Source organism: Oryctolagus cuniculus, chromosome 5 (genome assembly GCF_051225735.1).
Source record: "Oryctolagus cuniculus isolate XC-2025 breed Fujian yellow rabbit chromosome 5, ASM5122573v1, whole genome shotgun sequence".
NCBI classification, from domain to species: domain Eukaryota; kingdom Metazoa; phylum Chordata; class Mammalia; order Lagomorpha; family Leporidae; genus Oryctolagus; species Oryctolagus cuniculus.
Genome location: NC_142871.1, coordinates 140,282,263 through 140,292,705, shown reverse-complemented (window position 1 = coordinate 140,292,705; position 10,443 = coordinate 140,282,263).

The following is a 10,443-nucleotide window of genomic DNA, read 5'->3' as shown; positions in this document are numbered from 1 at the left end:
GGAAGGAAGGAAGGAAGGAAGGAAGGAAAAGAAAGAAGGAAGGAAGGAAGGAAGGAAGGAAGGAAGGAAGGAAGGAAGGAAGGAAGGAAGGAAATAATGAGTTGCAAAAAACAAGGCCAGTTTAGCAAGACAGTGGTGAGACTGTTCTTGTTTAGAATCTTTTGTTACTCCACTGATCAAAAATTGGGGAAGCTGAGAAACAGGATGACCAACAAGTACAGAGACTCAATATGAGTCTCCTCTTCAATGTTCTTTTGCTGAACATTTCCTTGAGATGCACGCATCTCCACATTCTGGGCCTGTTGCGAGAATTCTACGCATATGTATGTCTCCAAAACTCCTGCGACCAGTTGTTCTTCCACATACTTGGACTCTGGCCAAACATTTGGTTACTACCTAAGTTTATGTAAGACCTTAACATCAGACCATTGTTTACCCTGTAGGCAATAAATTGTACCTTTCAACTTTCTGCTCAATGTGATGTTTCTACTTCCCTGTTTTTCTTTAGCAAAGAATGTATCAGTGGAAACCTTAATTTCTCCTGTGCCCAGGAGATTTTTTTGAGAAAGCTTTGCAAAACAAAAAATATTTCCACACTTATACCCTCTTGGTGGGAATGTAAATTAGTGCAGCGGCTGTGGAAAACAGTGTGGAGATTTCCTTAAAAACTAGAAATAGACTTGCCATATGATCCAACAGTCTTTAACAGAATGAATCAGAGATACCAGCACCACCATGTTTATAGAAGCACTGTTCACAGCAGCCAAAATTTGTAGTCAACCAAGGTGTCCATCATCAGATGAATGCATAAAGAAAACGTGGTGTATATACATGATGTAATATTATTCAACTATCAAAAAGTATGAGGGGCCAACACTGTGTTATGTATTAGGTTAAACCTCTGCCTGTGGCATTGGCATCCCATATGGGCACCGGTTGGTGTCTCAGCTGCTCTTCTTCCGGTCCAGCTCTCTGCTATGGCCTAGGAAAGCAGCAGCAGATGTCTCAAGTGCTTGGGCCCCTGCACCCGCGTGGGAGTCCCAGAAGAAGCTCCTGGCTCCTGGCTTCAGACTGACCCAGATCCATCCATTGTGGCTATTTGGGGAGTGAACCAGCAGATGGAAGACTTTTCTCTTTGTCTCTCCCTCTCTCTGTAACTCTACCTCTCAAATAAATAAACCTTTTTAAAAAATGAAATTCTACCATTTGCAGCAAAATAGACACAGCTCCCTCTCACTGTCTGTAACTCTATCAGGCAAATAAATAAATAAAGTATTTTTTTAAAAAAAACCTTTGTTTTATACTTTTGTCAAACCAATGATTAACAATATTATACTAACATAGTTTTCATGATCTGTGGTTCCTTTAAAATTTATTGTATTTGGGTGAAATTTTCATTTTTCCATTCAATTATTGTTTATAACCATTGTCTATATCCCATGGAACTAGGGTTTTTTGCTTTTTACTTGTCAAATTTCTTATTTGGTGAATTATTAAGCCTTTTACTATAACATAAATTTAAAATGTTATCTCAAAAACTAGAAAAAAGGAGGGTGGGAAAGAGGGAGAAAGGGAATATCATTATGTTCTTAGAATTGTATCTACAGGAGCTGGTGCCATGGCACAGTAGGTTAATCCTCCACCTGCAGCACCAGCATCCCATATGGGTGCCGGTTCTAGTCCCGGCTGCTCTTCTTCCAATCCAGCTTTCTGCTGTGGCCTGGGACAGCAGTAGAAGATGGCCTAAATCCTTGGGCCCCTGCACTCACATGGGAGACCGGGAAGAAGCAGCTGGCTCCTGGCTTTGGATCGGCGCAGCTGTGGCCATTGCGGCCACCTGAGGAGTGAACCAACGGACGGAAGACCTTTCTCTCTGTCTCTCCCTCTCACCGTCTGTAACTCTCTCAAATAAATTAAAAAAAATTTTTTTTAAATAATTGTATCTACAAATCACATTCAATCTGTTAAAATCTACTTTAAAATTTAAAATAAAAATTTGTTAAAAGAAACAATTTCAATCATCTACCAATTCCTCCAGAGACATAGAAAGAGTTAGTATTCCCCAGCTCATAACCTTGATAACAAAACCTGTGAAGCACAATACAAGAGGAAAATACCTGGAAAATTTTACAAGCAAATTCCTAAGAAAAATATCAGCATATGGAATTTTGCAATATACTTAAGTATAAAAATCACACAGCTATCACTTCATTCATCAGATATCAATTAATGTAATTCATCACCCTAAAAGATATAAGAAGAATTTTACTTCAATAGGTATAGAAAACAAAAGCAACAGGGAGGGCATTGTGGCCCAATCTGCTTGGGACACCTACATCCCAACACCAGAGTGCTAGTTTGAGTCCTATCTGCTCAGCTTCCAATCCAGCTCCCTGCTAATGTGCCTGGGAAGCAGCAGATGATGGTTCAAGTACTTGGGTCCCTGCTACCCATATGGGAGAGCCAGACAGAATTCCTGGCTCCTGGCTCCTGCCTCTGGTCTGGACTAATCCTAGCTGTTATAGCCATTTGGGGAATGACTCATTAGATGGAAGATGTCTCTGTCACTCTTCCTTTCAAATAAGTAAATAAATCATTTTAAATTTTGCTAATATTCAATGTGCCTTCATGGTTAAGAAAAAGGTTTTTTCAAACTAATGGAAATAAATTTCTTTAAAGTGATACAGCCTGACTTTATGCTTGAATATAAATACATAGGTTAAATACAAAATAATGTAGTTTTCCTTTGGAATACACTGTATTAAACCTGTTAAAAAATTGAGAACATTTAAAATAAATTTATAAACAATCCAAAATCACTTGATTTGTTTCATTTATAAGGAACCCATAAAACTTAAGTCAAATTTGGAGCACAGTTAAATGATGGTCTGGGACTTCAGCCCAGCCTCCTAGCTCACGAGGCCAGGGGATCCAACTTTAGCAGAAAGACTGCTGTTGTAAATCATTTCCCCAGAACAGCGGGGACGTACAAATGTGGCTGGAAGGAGGACAGCACCTCAGTAGGTGAAGGGAGCTGATTTTCCTCACCTTCCAGCTCTTCTCTCTCCTTGCCTACCCTACAACCGAAGAGGAGAAAAACACACATTCACCTGACAGATTCAGCAAGTGCATCCTCTTCCTGCGTCTGAGTGCAGGGAGTATTTTATTTTGATTTGATAAATTTCATTGCATTCTAAAAATGTCTTTCCTGGTCTTCTATGGATTTTCATATATAGATGTCTCCTTTGATTTTTTTTTTCTACATGGCATTAAATGAGTTGATTTTATTTTTTCTTTTCCAGCTCAAGGTCCTGTGCTTCCTCCATTCCATGACTTCCTTCTCTTATTCAATATGTGTTGTTCACGTATTCCAAAATTCACAATTTTGGATATACACACAATTCTCTAACTTGTTTTTTTCTGAGATCTGTCCATGTTGATACGGGTTTAGTTCCTTTTAACTTAGTGATGTATTGAGTGATGAAATATTAACTCTTCTAGGTATTTTGGTAAAGGAAATTTATAGGCCCCATAATCTTTACAGCCCCATTAACACAATAACAGGATAGGTAACACTGGAATCAGGTGATGGTTAACAAAAACCCTGAAGAGCTGTGAGGACACTGGTGTCTGTTTTTCCCGTGAGACTGCATGTGAACAAGGAGTGCCTCTTGGTGAGGTGGCCACAATGCTTTGTTCCAGGGATGAGGAACAGTGTAGTGAGAATTAAAAATACCTGTAACCTTGGAGAAGGAGTAGGAACATGTGCTAGGCTCAGAACTACAGGGGGGAAAGGCACACCAGAGAACCATCATCCTGATCCAAAACTAACCAAAGAAAAACATCACTGGGAAGAAATGGACAAGTATCCCTCAGGAACACAGACACAAACTATCAGGAAATCAAATTTTAAAATTCATAGCAACAAACACATCTCTGCACATCAGTTTTATTGTTATCATAGGAAAGCAAGTTTGGTTAAACACTTGTAAAACACACAATTCACCAAAGTATTAGAATGAAAAACAAAAGCTATACATTCATTACAATGGATGCAGAAAAACACCTGTCCAAATTCAACATCATTTCATGATGAAATTTCTAGCAAACTAGAAATAGCAAGGAACTTTTCAACCTGGCTATAGACATCTACTCAGTGATCAAAGGCTCAATGCTTGCTTCCTAGAATCAGCAACAAAGCAGATATCTGATCTCACCATTTAATCAGTCTTGTTCTGGATGCCCTAACCAACGCAAAAAGTACAAACATGAAATTAAAACTTCTAAATAGACAAATAAATCTGCCCTTCTGTGCAGAAAGCATGATAATTCATATTAAAAATCTTTCAGCACTCCCAAAAGTTACTAGGATTAATAAATCAACTTAGCAGGGCCACAGATTAATATGGTTAATACACTAAAATCAATTTTATTTTTATGTACTAACAACAAGCAATTGGGAAATATTTCCATAACCTCCATTTACAATAACATCAACATTTTTTCAGCTAAAAGCAATGCAGTATCCTGGATTTGATCCTGGTATAGAAAAGAGTTATTGGTAGAAAAACTAGTAAAATACAAATAAACTATTCAGCTTATTCAGTTATAAAAGTGATCATTTCTTAGTTATAACAAATATTCAATGGTTATTTAACATGCTAAAAATTAGAGAAAATAGGGCAAAGACTAAATGGAACTGATATAGGCAGGCAGATTGAACAAAACATATTAATTCTGTAAGCTGGAAGACCACGCCTTCACCACGCCCTTGTGTGATCTCATGTCCCTACCTGATCACACTTGGGCGCCCACCTGCCCACCAGACCATATAACCACTCCCCTTTGAAAAGCATATAAAAGGCTAGGAATGCCCCAAAATCGCTCTCTGCCTCTGCTCCGCTGCCCATGATAAGCTGTTAATAGCTGCTCAAAACTCTTGCTGCACGTGGCTTTTGGCCTGCTTTCTGCTTGGTGTGAACTCCAACCTAATCTCCAGACTTTCACTTCTCCCTTAGATTAGATAACGCCCTCACTCTCCAATGCATTTCTCTCACTGAATAAAAAGCTAAAAAATGTATCATGCTGTCTCATTTATTTGCGCCAGTATTCAGAATTCTCTGAATTCATGGCAAGAACCCAAAAGGCTTATTAATATTCTAAATTTATTAATAAGCACCTGGTAACAGAATCTTCTGTACTATTTTTACTACTTCCTATAAATCTACAAAAAACCTTACTTAGAAGTAAAAAAAAAATACTTAGAAACAAATTTAATTAAAAAGATACAAGTCCACCCTCAAAACTACAAAATAGTGCAAAAATAAATAACAAGACATAAAGAACAGAGGGCCATACCATGTGTATGGATTGAAAAACTCGATATTAATATGAAAATTGGGGCCAGCACCGTGGCTCACTTGGCAAATCCTCCACCTGCAGCGCCAGCATCCCATATGGGTACCGGGTTCTAGTCCCGGTTGCTCCTCTTCCAGTCCAGCTCTCTGCTGTGGCCTGGGAGGGCAGTGGAGGATGGCCCAAGTGCTTGGGCCCTGCACCCACATGGGAGACCAGGAAGAAGCACCTGGCTCCTGGCTTCGGATCAGCGCAGTTCTAGCCGTGGCGGCCATTTGGGGGATGAACCAATGGAAGGAAAACCTTTCTCTCTGTCTGTCTCTCTCACTGTCTAACTCTGTCAAGTAAATAAATAAATAAAAGAAGATGAAAATCATCCCTACATTGATCAATTTTATTTAATGTTTCCAATTAAAAGCTAAATTTACAAACGAAAAGAACCGTCCAGTGCAGCTTCAATCGAGCTCTCTCTACTTGAGTGCAAACACTAACATAGAACATGACCATAAAAAGCAGCAGCCATCCCTCTGGATCCAGGCTGGAATGTCAGCTGGAAGCACCTTCTCCACATAGCCAGCTTTCCGCAGCCCACAGAAGCTGCATCTGACAAAGAGGACCTGAGGTAAGGCAGCAGGAATGAGGAACAAGTAGCAAATCAAAATGGGCGTGGCTTCCAAAAGGACTTGTTGAATGGCTCAGTGCCTTCTGTTTAAGTTCATGCTTGATTCAGGTTGTAAAAGAGGAAGTTGTAACCCTTGCAATGTTTTATATCAGACTGATGATGGTGGCGGGAAGGCTAATATTTACCCTCACAGTGGAGGGCAAAAAAAAAAAAAATTTGAGAATTATTTTATTAAAAACAAAGCAATCCAACATGTAAGTACAAAAAGAATGAAAAATTCCCAAATCAAATACAGTTTTAAGGTTTCTGTAGCACTTACCATTAAGGCAGTCTGCATTCTCACACACTCAGTATGAAATAGTTGATGAAACAAAGGATATTATCCTTTTTTATTAACCCCCTCCCACCTATAATCTCCCAAATCCTCAAGATGTGATAGCCACCTCACTTCCTCTGGAAAGTCACTCATTATCTAATTCATGTCTTAAAGATGAATGAGTCAATGTGCCTTATCAGATTAAAAAAAAAAAAAAAGTCCCCATGAGTGACAGCCCAAGGGAACAGGATCCTAGCCCCTCTGCCTCCACAGTCCCAGGCTTCTAAATGCCTGTAAAACTACCAACCACAGCCCACAGCCCGCCCTCACTCACCGGCTCACCCACAGCTTTATGTTGCTTTACTTCCTAAAGCAAACAGTCTGGGTTAAAGAATGACAGAACTACTCTCCCTTCAGATGAAGTCCTTCGTGGTTTATTTTTTAATTGACATGTTTGCCAGAGACCAGCTCCAGCTGGTCCAGGGGTCCCAAGGTGTGAGAGGTGTTGGCACTTGAAATGAGAGACACACTCACAGCAAGGCTGATGGCATGGCTCTGGCTCTCAAGCACCAGACTTTATATCATAAGTCACACAATGATTCTTTCTTCTTACAATAACAAGTCTGTTGTTCACTTTCATCTAGTGAGAATTTCTTTGATTTTCAAGGACATACGCAGAGCATGGGTTACTATGACAGGCAGGTGCGAGATTACGGGCTGCCCACAAAAGTCAAGACCTGGAGTGCTGCTGAGCTATGCAGAAACTGATTACAGAAGCTAGAATATTACCTTCCTACTCTAACCTTTACTAGAAGCCCCAAGTTCAAAGCATGCCCTCTTTTAAATGTATCCCCTCTTTGCAGTTCTTTCGGTAACTCTTTAATTGTTTATTGAACTTATCTAAAGGTCCCTTAGATCTATTCCACAGTTTTGACATCCTAACCATTGCTATATTTGTAGCACATATTGAATTAAAGCTTTAATAACACTTATCTTTATTCTAGTGGGAAGTATATACCAGGGAACCTGTTGCCTTTTAATTCTTTTACACAACAGCTCAACCTTGTATAAAGCACCAACCCCTTCTCCTACACTAACATTCTGCTTGATTAAAATTCTACAAAGCAATGGACATTTTGGGGATTATGAGACTAAGCATTCTTCCCTAAAATTAGGAATACAGCAATCATTAGCAGGACCACCAGGAAGCTCCAGCTTGCTTATGCAGAGTGTAGTTCCCAACAAACCTAAAACCGCCAAGAGGACCTCAGCTGTCATTCTCACGCCTTGCTGAGACAGACCTTCTGCTGTGACCTTGTCAGCCAGCCGAAGTTGCCTTGGCCTCGCCACGTGTTGATTTTTAAATTTTTAGAGAAAGACATAAGACGTAGAATAGCTAATTTTGAAAAAACTAGAACAAAATTGGAAGGCTTTTATTCCAAAACTTACTATGAAGCTATAGTAATCAACAGAACATGGAATCAGTTTAAAGTTAGATATCTAGATCACTGTAGCAGAAGAAGATCCCATTGTGGCACCACACTATTATTTTCAATGGGCTTTCAACAAAGGTGCCAAGATAATTTCATGATTTCATGGAGAAAAGACTTTTTTTTTTTTTTTTTTGACAGGCAGAGTGGACAGTGAGAGAGAGAGACAGAGAGAAAGGTCTTCCTTTTGCTGTGGTTCACCCTCCAATGGCTGCCACAGCCGGCGCACTGTGCCGGCGCACCACGCTGATCCGATGGCAGGAGCCAGGTACTTATCCTGGTCTCCCATGGGGTGCAGGGCCCAAGGACCTGGGCCATCCTCCACTACACTCCCTGGCCACAGCAGAGAGCTGGCCTGGAAGAGGGGCAACCGGGACAGAATCCGGCGCCCCGACCAGGACTAGAACCAGCTGTGCCGGCGCCGCAAGGCGGAGGATTAGCCTAGTGAGCCGCGGCGCCAGCCTGAAAAGACGGTTTTCAATATACGCTTATGGATCATCGGGATATCCGTTTCGAAAAAAAGAAATGAAGCTTGGGGGCCTGTGGGTTAAACCCTGCCTGCAGTGCTGGCATCCCATATGGGCACCAGTTTGATCCTGGCTGCTCCACTTCTGATCCAGCTCTCTGCTATGGCCTGGGAAAGCAGTAGAAGATGGCCCAAGCCCTTGGACCCCTGCACCCATGTGGGAGACTGGGAAGAAGCTCCTGGCTCCTGGCTTCAGATTGACACAGCTCTGGCTGTTGCTGCCAATAGGAGAGTGAACCAGCGAATGGAAGACCTCTCTCTCTCTGCCTCTCCTTCTCTCTATGTGTAACTCTGACTTTCAAATAAATAAGTCTTAAAAAAAAAAAGACTACATTGTATATGTTTCTCAGGTTTCCTGTCTCCCCTTCCCAGGTGGCTGCATCAGCCAGAGCTGCAACAATCCAAAGCCAGGAGCCAGGAGCTTCTTCCAGGTCTCTCACGTGGGTGCAGGGGCCCAAGGACTTGGGACATCTTCTACTGCTTTCCCAGGCCATGGCAGAGAGCTGCATCGGAAGTGGAGCAGCCGGGTCTCGAATCCGCGCCCGTATGGGACGAGGGCACTTCAGGCGAGGGCGTTAACCCACTGTGCCACAGCGCTGGCCCCTCGGTGTTTACATTCTTATGACTACACAAATGCTAGAAACAAGCAGATTAGTAGCTATAATTACTTATCTTTTGTTTAATTGACTTTTTCATTTCCCTGGAGTTAACCAATGTCTGTTCCTTAACTTGGTTAGTTTCTTTTGTACTCATTACTAACTTTCTCCCAAACTCACTTCTAGGATCTGCTCCATGGTTAGAATGTGTCTATCAAAGTCTGTGTGTTGGAAACGTGATCCCTGATGTGGTGGTGTTAGGAGATGGGGCTGATGGGATCTGTGTGGGTCCAGAGGGTTCCACACTTGCTAACGTTGAACGCCATCAGGCCAGGAGCAGTGTTCCCACTCTGGCCTCTGTGGCCCCCTCGCTTGCACCCTTACCCCCAGGGCTGTGAGAGTGCAGGAAGAAGGTCCTTGCCAGAGCCTTGACCTTGATCCTGGAATTCACAGCCTGCAAAACTGTGACAATGAACCTCTGTTCTGTATCATTTACCCCGTCTGTGGCGTTATGCTAGAGTAACACAAATGCACTTTATTCTCATGAAGACATCCAAGCACATTCAGTGGCCCACCACGTCATCTTTGTGAAGGTGCCTGTCCCACAGCTCTGGCCGGGCCAGGCGTGGCCTCCATGCTTACACACCTGGGAAGGGCTGACATCATGGACCTCCTTCACTCTCCCTGAACAGCCCTTGGCTTCTCCCTTGTGCAGGCTCCCCGGTTGCCTTCATCCTGTTGGCTCCCCCTTAGGTTTTCTCCACCATTTTCATTTCCCATCATCCAGCATGAGGAGGTCTAAGGGACACGGAAAGTAAGACACTGACACCATAGCCTCTGAAAATGTCTGTAGGCTATCCTTGACTTATTCCAATTTTGCTCCATGTACTGAGCGGTTTTTAATCCCAAGAGGAAACACCTGAGGCAGTATAACTCTGTAAAGAGGAGAGGTTATTTTACTCACAGCCCTGGAGGCTCACGCACCAGGCCCTGGCACTGCTCCTCTGGCAAGACCTCATGGTGGAACACGATGACGGGCTGCCTGCAAGAGAGAGGAGAGACTATTTGAATGTGCCATGGGATATTCTAACGTGTTAAATCTTTTAAATGATTGTCATTTCTAAGTTGGTAGATATAACGGAAGACAAAATTATCCTTGGGGTTATCATTAATTCCAAAGAACACACAGAGATCCTAGAGCCAAAACGTCTGATACCTGCTGATTTAGCCCCCACGCCCTGCCTCGGGAAGGTGCTGCGAAAGGAGCCTTGGTGCCAGGCCCCATGGAAACCTGGGGTCAAAGTCTCAGATCCTGGCGTGGCGCTCAGGGTCGCGGTCCGAGGGCAGGGTTGGGCCGGGGAAGCCAAGCGGCGGGTAGTCCCCGCGTCCCAGAGTTTCACTTCCCTTCTCACAACTCGGGCCAGATCCTTCTGCCTGGACACTCATGACGCGCGCCCACGTCTCACTCCCATTGGACGTAAGGTTTCCAGAGGAGCCAATCAGTGCCGCCGGAATTCAGCTATAAAATCCCCGGAGCT